The sequence below is a fragment of the Hyaena hyaena genome, unplaced genomic scaffold, assembly GCF_003009895.1.
Source record: "Hyaena hyaena isolate Hyena2069 unplaced genomic scaffold, ASM300989v1 scaffold_180, whole genome shotgun sequence".
NCBI classification, from domain to species: domain Eukaryota; kingdom Metazoa; phylum Chordata; class Mammalia; order Carnivora; family Hyaenidae; genus Hyaena; species Hyaena hyaena.
This window is the reverse complement of record NW_024080811.1, coordinates 1,158,715-1,175,762: the sequence shown is the minus strand read 5'-3', so window position 1 is coordinate 1,175,762 and position 17,048 is coordinate 1,158,715. Positions and strand designations below refer to the sequence as shown.

Here is a 17,048-nt window from a genome sequence, read left to right as displayed (position 1 = left end):
TTTTGCAGGAGAGGAAACTGAGGATCACTTTAGATTCACAGTGCTTGTGAATCATGGGACTGACATTAAATTTAACTACCAGTTTGAATGGTCTTTTCTTAAGAACCCCATATAAAGAAAAACCCAGTCAACCGCATTGCCAGCGGGTTTTAACACCTTCTGGTGTCCATCTGCCTATTCATGTCTCTCTAATGATAAAACACAATTTCACATATGCAAGAATGGTAAGGCTAACATTTTTCTTTTCTTTCCTGTTTTTCCTTTTCTTTATACAGAGAACCTAAGCTTATATTTTCCAGATACGTTGAAAAATATTTTCTGTTTCTTCATGCAAAATAGCTGTGCTCCAGAGAGACGAGCAGCTTACTGGCAAGAAAAGCAGGACATCCCTGCCAATGGTGGGTAGCCAGATCCTTGGCAGTCTCTGTCTTGGGCAGCAACTGAGGACAAGCCAGGGAGCTGGTCAGAATGGAGAAACCGGTGAAACAACTAAAGTGGGGTTTGACATTACAAAGAGAGCCCTTATTTGGCCTTCATTATATTTCTTTACCTATCTTGTTTTTTTTTTAATTTATTATTTATTTTAAGAGAGAAAGAGAGAGAGAGAGAGAGAAAACAAGTGGGGGAGGGGCAGAGAGATAGCAGGACAGAGGATCTGAAGTGGGGTCTGCGCTGACAGCAGCGAACCTGAGATCATGATCTAAGCGAAAGTTGGACAGTTAACTGACTGAACCACCCAGGAGCCACTACATATCAGGTTTAAATATAATTCACACAACCCTAATCACAGCCTTTAACTTTGTGTCTTGAACTGCTTATCTATTTTTTACCCTGCAATGTTCTTAAAAAGATTTGAGTCAGCATGCCTAGGTGCTTCAAACACAGCAACAATATGAACTTATACCAAATGTAATTGAGGATATTGGGAATGGAGGAGAGAAGGAAAATAAAAGTAAGAAGAAAGAAATTGAAGCCAAGGTGAAGTTATCACACTAAGTTTTGGCTTTTCTAAGGTAGGGTTAGTTGTCAGAGGCAAGTTACAGATTTGGATTTTAATGTCCTTGGAGCCAAAGCAAAGAGGGAAACAAGATTAGCTCAATAACTCATGGAGAAGAGAAAACAAAACAAACTAGTTTCTTTTGATAACCACAGCTATTCCCTGGTAGCAAGGCCTGATAGAAAGGAGATATGTAAAGCAGTGACAGAGCTGTCTTCAACACATCCTACGGTAAATGCAAGTTCCAGAAGACTTAGAAGTCCTGTTTTCTATATACTGGCAGGTTCAGAAAAAGCAATTTCAAGTAGTAGAATGATCAGCATGAAAACTCCTTGAGTTACTTAATTCAAAGACAAAATCCAAAGTATCTAGAATACTAGATTCATTGGGTCTCTTGTAGGTATTCTTCCATAAACATTTCTCACAGAAGGGCAGCTAGGAGTTAAAGGTTATACCCCTTGACAAGTAGCTGGGCTTCAGATTCTCTGCACTGCTGGCAAAGGGCTGGTCCAGATGTTTTGACAGTTTGATAGGTCACTCATCTAATCTGTTCTTATAAACGAGTTGTTTGGCAGTCTATATGCCTGGTCTGAATTTAGGCTTAAAGCCTAGTAGTTTGATCTAAACTGGTACAGTTATGAGGCTTCTAGGTTATACAGTTCCAGGGGTGTTATTCATACTATCTCAAAAAAAATGTTTTTGACATTTATTTATTTTTGAGAGACAGAGACAGCGTGTGAGCAGGAGAGGGGCAGAGAGAAGAAGACACAGAATCTGAAGCAGGCTCCAGGCTCTGACCTGTCAGCACAGAGCATGATGCAGAGCTTGAACTCACAAACAGCAAGATCATGACCGGAGCTGAAGTCGGCTGCTTAACCCACTGAGTCACCCAGGTGCTCCCGTTCACACTATCTTCTAAAATGGAGCCCATGTTTGCGGGATATTTTTACTAAGGATATTTTCTTATTTTCAGTAAAAATGTGCATAAAGGAGGAGAAGGCTTTTTAAAATTCATCCAAGTTTTCAAAGGAGGGCTCATTGGAGGTAGAAAGCATAGCAGTTAATACAATGGGTTTGGAAGTTAGAGATGGCTGGGTTCAAGAATCTGGGCATGTGACTTCACCTTTTTGAGCACCAGTTTCATTGTCTGTGAAATGTAACTAACAACAACCACTTCACAGGGCTGTGAAGATTACATAGAAAATGTATGTAGAGTATTTCACTCAAGGTCTGGCATATGTAAAGTGTTCCATAATTGGAAGCTGGTTGTATTTTCATTTCCAGATATCCTAGCAACCATCCTGACATTTTGCATCCTCAGCTGCATCTTGAAGGATCTAGAAATATAAAGAGAGATGAAGAAAATAAAACGGATTAGAAGAATGCATTTACATTTTTGATTTTTAATATTTGAGGTTGATGAGAATAAAAAGTCTCATCATTATAAACAAACTAGGCTGGGTACCTAATTATTTTTTTCTTCTTTCTTTTCCTTATATAAAGTGTGGTCCTTAGTGGAGATATTGGGTGGGCAATACTGGATGGTCTCTTGATTGCAGAGTCTACTTCTGATGACTCCTTTTCATCTGATATTTCTCTTTCTGTGTCCCATGACTTGGTCCATTTCCCAAGGCAGAAAGATGGGTGTCACCCTCCATTCTCTTTGCTCACTCTCAGCTCCTTTATCAAGTACTCACTGTCTCTTGTCAGTTACAATAGACTCCATCTACTTCTTTCTATCTGGATGGTACCACCCTTTTTGGGCCTTGATCATGTCTCTCCTGAATAACTGAACTAGCTTCCCGTGTCTCCTTCTTTGACTGTGCTTCTCTTCACAAATGGTCTCCCCTCTTTGCCCATGCTCCATCCTTACACAACAGCCAAGTATTTCTTCCAAAAAGCAAATCTGGGGCGCCTGGGTGACATAGTACATTAAGCATCTGACTTTGGCTCAGGTCATAATCTCAAGGTTTGTAAGCTTGAGCCCCGCGTTTGGGTCTGCTGTCAGTGCAGAGCCTGCTTTGGACAGAGGACTGTCCTCCTCTTTCCCTGCCTCTGCCCTGCATGCACACTTGTTCTCTCTCTGTCTCAAATAAACATTTAAAAAAAACCCAAAAAGCAAATCTAATTGTGTTGTTTCCTTAGTTAAAACCCTTTGATAGTATTTTCCTGTTCTCAGGATACAGTTCTCACTCTTTAACATGGCTTATAAGAACTTCTAAAAAAATTTTTAAATTTATTTATTTTAGAGAGAGAAAGAGAGAGAGAGCACGAATGAGGGAGAGGGGCAGAGGAAGAGAGAAAGAGCATCCCAAGCAGGTTCCATGCTGAGCAACATGGGGCTCAGGGCTCGATCTCATACCCTGGGATCATGACCTGAGCTGAAATCGAGAGTTAGGTGCTTAACCGACTGAGACATCCAGGTGCCCCTTATAAGACCTTTCTGATTTGGTTCTTGCTAAATTCTCCTAGAGTGCCTTTCTCTTTGCCTCTTTGCTCATGCTGGAAACCCTTCTCTGTGCTTCCATTTGCCTGATTCCTCTTTCTCCATCAGGCCTGTGATGGGCTAAATTATATACCCCCCATTCAAATGTTGAAGCTCTAATTTCTAGTGCATCAGAATATGACGGATTTGAAGATAGGGCCTTTAAAGATGTAATTAAGTTAAAATGAGGTCACTAGGGCAGGCCGTAATCCAATAAGTCTGATGTCCTTACAAGAAAAGGAAATCAGGACACAAACATACAGACCATGGAAAGACAAAGGAAGAAGATAACCATAGAAAAGGCAAGAAGGGAGGCCTCAGTAGAAATCAACCCTCCTGACATCTTGATCTCAGATTTCTAGCCTCCAAAATTGTGAGAAAACAAATGTCTGTTGGTTAAGGCACTCAGGCTGTGGTACTTTGTTCTGGCAGCCCTAGAGAACTAATACAATGCCTCAGCTGAAATGTTATTTCCCATCCCATCCCTCTAACCCACCACTGACATCTGTGTGTCTCTGCTGCATACTCCTGTAGCACTTTGTAATTTCTCTGTCAGAGCTCTTTTACCACAGTGGTTTAGAATTGCCTGTTTTGCTTTTTTGGTTGTTGTTGGTTTTGATTGTTTAATTTGCTTTTGGGTTTTTGGTCTATAGTGTCTAAGCCATAAGCTTCTTAGGCAGGGACTGTACCGGTTTTGTTCATGATTTTATCCTTAGTGCCTTGCATAGTGTTTTACACATTCCAGGCATTCAGTAAATAGTTGAATGAAGGGATGAATAAATTGAGGATGATTAAAATCCTGGAGTCTAAACTAATGTTAATCCAAGGCCACCTAGAGCTAGATGGAATTTTGAGTGTCAGAGTTGCTTAAAAGGACGTTAACCAGGTTACAGTTCTCAGCGCAGAGATAGAAACCATCCTCCTTCTACCACTCTAGTTACAAAGCAATACTAAAACCAAACCAAGAAGATAGCAGAAAATGGCATCTTTGAATGAGGGAAACCACTTTAGAACTCAAAATGGAGCTAAAGATAACTGATTCAGATATCTGAATAAAAACAGAGTGGCTGTAGGTTGAAATCAGGACCAGATTCAGTAATGACGGGTGGGTTCTTATCCTTCACATTCATTATTCCTCCCCAGGCATGTCTGGGTCAAGTTCCATTCCTCCTTCTAAGTACCATTGCTGTGCCTCATCTATGTGAGTAGGTGGGGCTGTCACACAGCCAGGGCAGAGCCTGGAGGCAAAGGGTGGAGTCAAGAGTTATGAAGTCCAGGACAAGTAGTCAGACCAGAATTTTACCCAACCAGTTCTTGATGACTCACTTAACCTGCAAACCAGGACATTGGAAACCTGTATGACACATTCAAGTTACTTCCTGGTTCTACAATCAACTTTGGTGAGACAGAACACTTACAGTACAATCTCCTCTTTGGATCAGCAATTAGTGTTCACAGGATTTGCAAAATGCTTTTACTAAGCATTTTAATATCTGAGAATTAAAAAAAAAACAAGATAATATATTTTCTATGGATAGCCAATAAATTTAATTATTGTAAAACATTTCTTTGGTGAGCAAGGAAACCTAACTAGGGCTGAGATGATTTCTGCAGATGTTTCTTTTCTTTCTTATTCTTGTTGTTGAAGGTCTCTGCTCTAATTTACTTTTAAAAATCTTTTTGTTGAGGTATAGTATATAGATTGGGCACAAGTCATAAGCTCAGTAAATGCTTTTTGTTTTTCATATTCTCTGATTATTAAAACAATATTTGCACATTGTAGAGGCATTTTAAAATATGGAAAGAAAATAATTATCATTAACAGTTCTACTCATAATACCATCCCATCACACAGAGACCTTTTTAACATCCAGGTGAGGAACTTTCCAGCCTTTTTCTATAGGCTCTATTCAAATATGTACTTTTTAAAGTTGTAATTGCACAGTTTATCTGGGTTTATTATTTTTACTGTGAATATTTTCCAATATCATCACATGTTATTCTGTAATTTGACATTTAACAGCTGCCTAGAATTTTATCCTGTGATCTTAACTCTATTTGAGTAATTCACTATTACCGAACATTTAAGTTGTTTCCAATTTTTTTCTAATATAAATAATGCTGCATGAGCATCGTTCTGTATAAACTCCTGCCCACATATATGATAAATCAATAAGTGATTAGAGGATGTTGCTATTCCCAATTTCCTTGGTGAAGATGATCAGATATCCTGATTTTGTTGGTCAAGTTTAGTTTATATTTTCAGGTCCCAGGATCCTTGGTATTGCTGAAACATAGGGCCACAGTAGAGGGAAATACTCAATTGAGGAAAGTGTGATAGAAGTAAAAGTGAATTTACCAACTTATTTCAATAGGGATGATAATAATAGACACAGAATTGTTTATGAAATATCTCTGGGAACCTGGGTAAATACTGGCAAATAAAAGTGTGGCCAGATAATATTTCAGGTATTTACCTATATTCTTACTCTTGTGTTTCCCTTGCCCATTCAAGCTAGTGGTCACCCTGTGCTCATCCATTTCTCAAAGGAGGGATGTTGCATGTTAGAAAGCAGAAGTAGTGTGAAAGACTTTCTGGCTTCTGTTTCTAAGAGTTAAATTCTAAAATAGAGAGCCGGTAGATAAGGTGTCTGTCTGAAATTGTAATGAGACTTAAAAAATGCTGTCCTGGCTAAGGGGAAGGGAAATGATGAATGAACAGAGATTTCTGGGGGCTTGGAACAAAGAAAGATGGTGGAAAAACCTTAAAAAGGAAATAGTTTCAAGGTGCATCCGGGCAAATGGATTGCAGGCAGTCTTGCAAAGATTCCAGCGCCTAGATGGGAGATAGGGGCAGAGGGGCATGCTGACTGAAATGGTGGGCATCTACATTATAAACTGGGTATACTTGAGAGTCAGAACCAGATTGTGACTCCTGTTCCCCATCTTTGGCACCATGTAAGTTTCTGAAACAATGGCACCTAGAGTGAGTGAGGGAAAAGAACTAAGCCAAAGAATTAAGACTGTTTCACTATGAGATAAGAGCTCAAAACAGAAGCAGCAATTTAGAAAATTATAGGTCTTTAATACTTGTGCTTATGGATTGAGATTTATATCCACTATAATTTCTCTGTTTTCTGTAGAAATTAATAAAATTTTCAAAAAATCTTACAAGAGTACCAATGGGAAGAGTTATGAGACAGAGTTGGAGGATATAATCCATGCAAATTCTGATCATGGAGTTATTTAAAAACACCTGACATTCCTTCACACTGTTTCAAAGGAATAAAGTAGTGATTTGGGCATTTTAAGGATTAGTTTATAATATTTAGAAACTTTAAAATTTGCTTTTGAACTTTAAAAGTATACATTTTTTAAATATTAATTTTCAGTGCAGGCTAATGATGTCACATGTTTTACAATTCACTAAAGTCAAATAGAGGCTTATCAGAGTCTCTAATGTTCTGGCTTAATCTAAGAGTTAACTTTGTAGTATTTAGAGCAAGAGATATTTTCTGCAAAAATAACTTTTCTCATTACTGGATTTGTGATAAGGATTGGACAGAGAACATTGCACGTTATATTATCTGGTAAGTTCTCGGTGGGCAACTTCACTTTCAAGCTTTTTCACCTGATTTGATTGGCCAACTAACTGTCAGGGACTTTATCTTTTTTTAATGTTTTATTTATTTCTGAGAGAGAGAGAGAGGGAGAGACAGCGTGAGCAGGGGAGGGTCAGAGAGAGAGAGGGAGACACAGAATCTGAAACAGGCTCCAGGCTCTGAGCTGGCTGTCAGCACAGAGTCCAATGCAGGGCTCAAATCCACGAACTGTGAGATCATGACCTGAGCCGAAGTCATACTCTTAACCAACTGAGCCACCCAGGTGCCCCAGGGACTTTAATTATTTAAACATAAGTTGCCTAATGCTTTATAAGGAGGAGATCTGGAAGTGAGACAGAAATAACCATGGATAAATATGAGAGTCCGAGAGACAAATAGATGAATGGATAGCTTTTCTAGGGAGCTCTGAATTAGAGTCCTAACTCTTCCTTACCTGCAGTAAGGGGGTTAAACTTCTAGGCCCCTGATTCCTTTTGTGACCCAAGGGTGCTAATAGTCTCTAGCGACTTCACAGGGTGGACAGGCTCACATGAGAGATGATGTGACTGAATGCTGCGAGGGCCCTGCCTCACTGTGGTCACTCAGTGCTCCCAGCAACTCTCCCAGCCCCCACCCCACCTCCTCTTTTCCTGCTGAGGCTCCTCAACAGAGAAATACTTCTACATGGAAAAAGGCCATTTTATAATCCCTGTCTCTTTCCGGAAGAAGTGGGCTGTCTTTTGTTATTTTTCATTTAAAATTTTTTTAAGTTGCAGAAAGATGTCCTTTATTAAGCCTCCCCAGTCCTAGTTCTCTTTCTCCTGCACAGTCTTAGTTCTCCTGAGATGTCTAATTCCCTGTTTAGTGATGAGACCAACTTTGCAGCCAGCGAGGGGATTATTGAAGATGGTATCAGTTTTGCCAATGTACTGGTGGTTGCCACCTCCAAAGGGACGCTCCACAGAATTCATGGCCTCACCCCACATGCGTGCTCAGAAATTCCTCTTTGCCTTATACTTGTGGTAAGAGCAGCAACCAGGCTTGTCAGTGCAGCCCCCTCCCACCACCACACCAACCACAGCTCTTTTGGCTGAAGAGGTGACCTTCTTGGAGCCTAAGCTCAGCTTCATTTGCGTCTCATTGGTCTCAGGTTTGGGGTAGGTGATGATCACATCGTTCTTGGAGGCTCTGGACAGCTTGCCTCTGTCGCCAGGCTTCTCCTCCAGGCAACATACGAGGATGCTCTCAGGAATGGTGCCCATTGCAAGTACATGGCCGATGCTGAGCTGGGCCTTCTTGCCACAGTATGTGAACTAACCAACATGGATGCCCTAAGCTGTGAAGAACAGCTCTGTTTCTTACACTGGTAGGGATCCCTGAGGACCCCCTTGGCAAGGAGTGTGTCACAACCCGGAGCATGGATGACATCCTTCCTGATGCCCTTGATGTAACTGTGCAGCTCAGCAAAGCAGGTGCACAGGCGCACAGCACCCTTTGGTGCTTCACTGGCTTGGCTAGTGGGCCAGTGCCCTTCTGGTTCCTGTATGTCATGTGGCACATGGCAGTACTCTGGTGGCGTCTCAGGAAATCGACAGGAGGCCCAGGTACCCTGCTAGGGCCCAGGGACCACTGCTATCCTCCAGGGGAAGTTTCAACACTGCTCCTCGTCATGTATGGATTTAAAAGTAGGTAACTTCCTTCTCTCCTTCTGTACAGGTTGAAGATACTTTGCTCAGACTGACCATAATTTAGGATTCCCTACGTTTTATTATTAGAGCTAGTGTAACCAGTTACATGGTTATCAAGTTGATCATATCTAGGCTCATGGTCTTAGGTGGACAAGGAAGAAAGATAAATACAGGGATTCTTATTCCCTCTCATACTTTGGATTCTGATCATGTGAAGAATGGACTGAGGAAGTCAAGTGGAGGTCTTACCTGGAACTGCCTGTTGCATAAAGAAAGAAGTGTGCTTAAATTAGCCACCATTATTTACAGTAGAGTTCGTGGAAAGTTGATGTTCTTTACCAGCAGAAAGTGGAAGTGAGGTTTTAGGGGGGGCTTTCCGATTTGGAATTTTCAAGTCTAAATAGCTGTAAGGTAGTGATCTTCAGGTGTAAGACGACAAGTCCGGGAATCTATTTGTTTTAGGAGGAGAAGGACTTATAAAGTTTGAAAACCCATATTTGTATACGTGTTTGGAAGACTAAACATAACTACTTTAAATAATGAGTATATACTCAGTAAATAAAGTGTGAGAAACTGTTTTAGGCTGTAAAAGAAGGTGCCAGAAGATGTAAACCAAGTTTAACCCCAGAGTTAGCGAAATAGGGAATCAATAGCAGTTTAATTAGCAGAGACATAGACAGCCAGACCTGAGAGACAGACCATCCAGCCCAGGGGTTGCCAAATTATAGCCCGAGGAGCCAAATCCAGGCTGGCTGCTGCATTTCAATTTTTTTTTTCAATTTTAGAGAAAGAGCGTGAGTTGGGGAAAGGTGCAGAAACAGAATCTCCATCAGCCTCCATATAACACCCAGTGCTCATCCCCTCAAAGGCTGCTAATTTTTGAATTATCTGCTAGCTAATAAATAATGGTTTTTATGTTCTTAAATGGTTGAAAAAAATCAAAAGAAGAATATTTAATGACATGTGGAAAGTGTGTGAAATTAAAGTTTCAGTGTCCCTAAAGTTTTATTGGAACACAGCAATGCTCATTTATGTATTCTCATTTGCTGCTTTCATGCTGCAGGGACAGAGTTGAGTAGTTATGACAATGTACGGCCCATGAAGCTTAAAGCATTTGTTATCTGACACTTTACTGTTTCAAGTGTACAGGATAATGATTCAACAATTCTATACATTACTCAGTGCTCATTAAGATTAAGTGTGCTCTTGATGTCTTTTATCTATTTCACTCCTCTCCCCAACCACTTTCCCTCTGGAAACCATCAGTTTGTTTTCTGTATTTAAAGGGTTTTGTTTCTCGCCTTTTTTCTTTGTTCATTTGTTTCTTAAATTCTAGACATTTGTCTAGAAATCACATATTTGTCTTTCTTTGAATGAATTATTTCCCTTAGCTTTATACCCTCTAGGTCCATCCATGTTGTTGCAAGTAGTAAGACCTCATTCTTTTCTTATGACTGAGTAATACTCCATTGTGTGTGTGTGTGTGTGTGTGTGTGTGTGTGTGTGTGTGTATCACCTCATTTTCATCCCTTCATGGATGGACGGACATGTGGGTTGCTCCCATATATCTCGGCTATTGTAAACAATGCTACAGTAAACATAGGGGTGCATATTTTTTTTGAATTTAGTGTTTTCATTTTCTTTGGGTAAATACCTGGTAGTGGAACTGTGGACTTACTGGATCATATGGTAATTCTATTTTTAATTTTTTAAGGAACCCCCATATGGTTTTCCACAGTGGCCACACCAGTTTGTATTCCCACCAGCAGTGCCCAAAGGTTTCTTTTTCTCCATCTCCTCACCAATGCTTGTTATTTCTTGTGTTTCTGATTTTACCCACTCTGACAGATGTAAGGTGGTATCTTATTATGATCTTGATTTGCATTTCCCTGATGATTAGTGACGTCGGACATCTTTTCATATGTCTGTTGGCCATCTGTATATCTTCCTTGGAGAAATGTTTGTTCATGTCCTCTGCTCATTTTGATCGGATTATTTGGTTTTTGAGGTATTTAGTTGTATAAGTTCTTTTATATATTTTGGATATTAATCTCCTGTCAGGTTTCTCATTTTCAAATATCTTCTCTCATTCAGTAGTTTGATTTTTTGTTTTCTTAATGGTTTCCTTTGCTGTGCAAAAGCCTTTTATTTTGGTCTAGTCCTAATAGTTTAATTTTGCTTTTGTTTCCCTTGCCTGCGGGGACATCTCTAGAAAAATGTTTCTATTGCCAATATCAAAGAAATTACTGTCTATGTTTCCTTCTAAAAGTTTTATGGCTTAATGTCTTGCATTTAGGTCTTTAATTCATTTTGAGTCTACTTTTGTATAAGAAAGTAGTCCAGTTTCATTCTTTTGCATGTAGCTATCCCGTTTTCCCAGCATCATTTGTTGAAGAGACTGTTTCCCTATTGTATATTCTTGCCTCCTTTGTCATAGACTAATTGGCCATAAGTGTGGTTTAATTTCTGGGCTCTCTGTTCTCTTGTGTTGATTTATGTGCCTGTTGTCGTGCCAGTACCATGATGTTTTGGTTATTACAGCTTGGTAGTATATCTTGAAATCTGGGGTTGTGATACATCCAGCTTTGTTCTTCTTTCTCAAGATTGCTTTGGCTGTTTGGGGTCTTTTGTGTTTCCGTACAAATTTTAGTATTATTTGTTCTAGTTCTGTGAAAAATATTGTTGCATTAAATATGTCGATTGCTTTGGTTAGTATCAACATTTTAACAATATTGCTTCTTCTAATCTGTGAACATGGTATATCTTTCCATTTGTTTGTGTCATCTTCAATTTCTTTCATCAGTGTTTTATACTTTTCAGAGTACAGGTCTTTTACTTCCTTGGTTAAATTTATTGCTAAGTTACTGTATTATTTTTGGTGCAATTTTAAATGGGTTTATTTTCTTAATTTCTTTTTCTGCTATGTTTAATAGAAAGCTTAATTTCAAGGTGGAATGGTCTTTTTGTTTTTGATTTTGCCATTACTGTCTAGTTTTATTACATCATGATTATCTTAAATCTCTTTTTAAATAGTACCCTTCTCTTCCTCCATTGATGTATTGGAGAAACTAGGTTATTTATATCATATGATGTTCCATATCTTGGATTTAGCTGCTTGCTTCCTCATATTGTCATTTATTTTTTATATTCCATGTTTCTGTAAATTGCTGGTTACACCTCAAGCTTGATTAGATTCAAGTTTAGTGTTTTATGCAGTAATACTTCACGGGGATGCCATATACTCCCATTGCAAGAGATCATGAAGCACGTAATGTCTTGTTCCACTTCAGTGATATAGATATTATTCATTGGGTTTAGGTGAGTAAGCCTGAGCTTCCACTATAAACTTCACTATCAACCTTTTGTGTAATAGTTTTAGCATCCACTAATATTGTACCCTTGACCTGTATTTCATTAGGTATAGCAAAATGATGATTTTCCTGTGATTCTTTTTGCTATTTTTGGTTGTTATGGTTCTGTTTATTTTTAATAGCTTTATTGAGGTATAGTTGATGTATAATGTACATATTTGAAGGATACAATTTAGTATTGACACATTTATATGCCACTAATGACTATACAATACAATATTAAATATTATACATAAATAACTACCTTTTTCTATAAAGACTTTTTCATCATCAACTATTTGATTATCCTAAAATACAGTTAGTTCATATAGGGAAAGTCATGCTAAATTCTTGATTCTTTCCTTTAATTTATCGGGGAATAGATAATGAGTTGATGCCCTGGAAGCTTCCATTGGTAACAATGGAATATATAGTTTGTTTGTTTTTTCCCAGCATTTTTTTGGGGGTGTTGTAAGGGTAATATCATGAAGCATGCTTTTTTATATATTTGAAATGTTTCAATCAATTACAGTCACTGTCTTTTTATTATTGCTCATGTTGTCCCGTCTTAGGCTATTGGGAGCCTCTTTGAGTTGGCTCTTATGTCTTTTTGATACAGTTTTGGTAGTCTTCGATAGATTCTTTGCTTTTTGGCACAAAAGGATGTCATAGATTCATCTTGTATATTTTCCACCATAAACTTGGAATCAGCCATTTTTCTAAAGAGTCCTGTTGTATATTTTCCACCATAAACTTGGAATCAGCCATTTTTCTAAAGAGTCCTGGTTCCTTTTAGTGGGGAATGGTATTTAGAGCTATGAGCTTTTCTTTATGTTTTCATTTTTAATCTTCCTAAAATGATACACTGGTTCATTACTAATAGTGTATATTAATATACATGGTATAGTATGCCATATGTGTATGTATACCATATGTATACTATACCATAATGGTATACATTAATGATATATTTTTATATTAATTGTTCAAGTTAATAGTGTTTAGGTTTGTTTTCTAAATATCAGAGCTAAGTAATAACCTATGGCTATTTCAAGTAACTTTACTGGGGTGCCTGGGTGGCTCAGTCAGTTAAGTGTCTGACTTTGGCTCAGGTCATGATTTCACAGTCCGTGGTTTCAAGCCCCATGTCGGGCTCTGTGCTAACCACTCAGAGCCTGGAGCCGGCTTCAGATTCTGTATCTCCCTCTCTCTCTGCCCTTCCTCCACTCAGTCTCTGTCTCTGTCCCTCAAAATAAAATAAAGACATAAAAAAAATAAAGTAACTCTACTATATCTTGCCTGTTCGCTCATGTAGTCAGAATTTACTTACCACAAAAACGATTAAAAAAGGGCACTGGAGGGGCGCCTGATTGGCTCAGTTAGTTAATCATCCAACTCTTGATCTTGGCTCATGTCATGATCTCAGTTCATGAGATTGAGCCCTGCGTCAGGCTCTGGGCTGACAGCATGGAGCCTGCTTGGGATTCTTTCTCTCTTTCAGCCCCTCCCCACTTGTGTGTGTGTGCGCGCGCGCGTGTGTTTGTGTGTGTGTGTGTGTGTGTGCGCTCTCTCTCTCTCAAAATAAATAAATAAACTTTAAAAAAAATAAGGAAGGGAGGTAGGAGGGGAGGGGGGAGGGAGGGCGGATGGGCTGGCACTGCAACAAGTTGGGAGACCTGGAGGCTCAAGCTCACTTTATAGGTGGTATGAACTTGAGTGAACCACCAGCTCTCTCTTTTAAGTTTAAAAACGTTTTTTTCAATGTTTTTAAATTTATTTTTGAGAGAGAGACAGAATGTGAGCAGGAGAGGGGCAGAGAGAGACAGAAACACAGAATCTGAAACAGGCTTCTGGTGGAGAAGATGTGATCATTAAATTGGATTTGAAAATCAAATTCTACTAATACTATTATTTTTAATAAATAAAAGTGACTGGAAAGACAAATTCTGCCCAAAATGTTGTTAAAGGATGGGAGAAAAAAAAAAAGATTCAGCAGTGAGGGATGAGAGAAAAGCAAAACTCACTGTGTATGGAATGTGCAATAAACTGGGTATATTTGTCAAACATAATGGGAGAAGTTAAATTTTTTATGGATCAATATGAGAAACATAAATTCTAGAATAGAAAATTTAGAAGGATTTTCTGTACTTAAAGCTTAGAGATTGATAATACCCCTCATCTACTCATTACAGGCTTTTCCTGTAATTCAGTTATTCTCCACAAGGTGGCAGAAGATATCTTAGTTATGCCATCCAGAAGCTCCAATTCTAATTTTCTGCTCAGATTTCATTATATATTTTAGCTGTATATTTTTCATGTAAAAAATAGCATAATTGAGTATTTTAATAAATACTTTAAGTATTGCTTTAATACAAACAGGAAATGTTGATCAATCATATATATATTTTTTAAAGTCTAAAAGGCAAACTACATAGAAGTTTTTTCACTATATTGCTAGCTAATCTTGTTCTTATCTCTAGACTGACTAGAATGTTATTTCTTAATTCCCTTTGGTGTACATTTGTAATAATGTGTCAATAGGAAATGGCTGGTACAGTTCTGAGACTTCAGTTAAACTGTATAATACAAATTTGTTGCAGTTTCCTTCTGGTACTGGTTCTAGGATATTGGGGTTTAGGAATAATTTTTGTGTCTGTCTGTTTTTACTTGTCCATAAGTTTCCATTTCTTATTTTCAGAGTTTCACTTTTATCCCTTCTATTGGCCAAATCAAGAAATGAAAATATCTGATTCTTGAGACCAAAAATCCCCATTCCACCATGTTACTTTCTTCAATTAGAGGACAGTAATTTTCCACTGATTCATAGAATGACATCACTTTTTCCCATCAGCTTTATAACTGGAAAACTCATTTAAACTACTTTACATATGAGAGTGCTCATTTTACTACATCCTAGCCACAACTCTGAGTTCCTACAAATAATTTTAGGAAGTTCTATATACAAACAGCATTTTAAGCCAAAATATAAACTTTCTGAGCAATAGTTCAACAAATATTTATAAACAGTTTTTAAAAATAAATTCCCAGCTTTTTGTTACAAAATTTCTTAACATTCAGGAAAATATTCCAATAAATATGCCTATCCCAACCACTCAGATTAAATAATTAATATTTGCCAAGTATTTAAATACGTATCTTTTTGTGTGTGTGTGATACATTTTAAAATTGCAGATATTGTGACGCTTTACCCCTAAACAGTAGAGTCACATTCCCTAGAATGAGGACATTTCTCCTACATAACTATATTATCACCCCTAAGAAAAATTAACCATACTTCCTTATTTTTATCTAATAACTGGCCCATAGTCACATTTCCCACATTTAACACGTTATTTTTCATTGCTATTTAGAATATTATAATCTAGAAAAACCTTTAAATATTTTTAAAATGATACTTTTTTAAAGTTTATTTTGAGAGAGAGAGCATGAGTGCACCAGTGGTGGGGGGGCAGGGGGTGGAGGCAGAGAGAGCTGGGGAAAGAGAGAATCCCAAGCAGGCTCCGCATTGTCAGTGTGGAGTCAATGCGGGGCTTGAACTAATGAACCGTGAGATCATGACCTGAGCTGAAATCAAGAATCGAATGCCTAACCAACTGAACCACCCAGGTGCCCCTAATGATACTGACTTTTTGAAGAGACCAGGACAGTTGTCTTATAGAATGTTCAATATTTTTGCATTTGCCTGACTTTTCCTTATAGTGTCATTTGATTCTAAGAGTATATTGTCAAATTAATTTTATGGCAACAAATTCCTACTGCCATGTGAAAGTTTTCATTAGTTGCAGTGCTTTAAGGCTACAAAATGTATTGAGTCTTTTATAGTTCTGGAAGACTTGTAGCAAGAGAATTTCACAGCAGGAAAGTCCACTCCCACTGACACATTAGAAAAGGGGACTATAGATTTCTATTGCTACTATAACAAGTTACCACAAATACCATGGCTTAAAACAGCACAGATTTGTTATCCTATAGCTCTGGAGGCCAGAAGTCCAAAATAGGTCTCAGAGGGCTAAAATCAAGTTGTTGGCAAGACTGCATTCCTTTCTGAAGACTAAGGGAAACTTTGTTCCTCATTGTTTTCAGCTTTTGCAGGCCATCTGCATGCCTTGGCTTATGATCTCTTCCTTCATCTTCAAAGCCAGCAGTGTAAAATCTTTAGATCTCTCTCTGACCCTGATCCTTACTTTCCTGCTTCCCTCTTCTGCTTATAAAGACTACTGTGGTTACACTGGGCCCATCTGAGTATAATCCAGGATATTGTTCCTGTTTCAAGGTCAGCTGATTAGAATCTTAATTGCATATGCAACCGAATTCTTTCTTGCCATGTAACATAACAATATTCAAAGGTTCCAGGGATTATGACGACGACCCCATTATTCTGCCTATGTCAGGAGGTGACCTGACAAGTTACTCTCAAGAATCTTCTTAAAAAACTTTTTAATATAATTTATTGTCAAATTGGTTTCCATACAACACCCAGTGCTCATCCCAACAAATGCTCTCCTCAATGCCCATTTTAAAAAAAAAAAAAGTAATGTTTGTTTAATTTTTTGAGAGACAGAGAGATAGAGCATGAGCGGGGGAGAGGCAGAGAGAGAGGGAGACACAGAATCTGAAGCAGGCTCCAGGCTCCGAGCTGTCAGCACAAAATTTGATGCAGGGCTTGAACTCATGAACTGCAAGATCATGACTTGAGCCAAAGTTGGATGCTAAACTGACTGAGTCACCCAGGCGCTTCTCAGAAGTCTTTTCCATACACTGCAACCTTATATGTTTGTTTTGCATTGGAATTCAGTCAAAGATCATCCTATGTTGAATCCTATTTAAAAGAGTTTAATAAAAGAGGAATTAGAAGGATTTTATGACAAAATTACATTCTTATAACCATGTAGATACACAATTGGC

At 38.3% G+C, this 17,048-nt stretch overlaps 1 pseudogene; it reads right to left on the bottom strand.

The window, feature by feature from the left end:
• Positions 1–7,890: 7,890 nt before the first annotated feature.
• On the bottom strand, positions 7,891–12,837 carry LOC120237368 (annotated as a pseudogene).
• Positions 12,838–17,048: the final 4,211 nt, after the last annotated feature.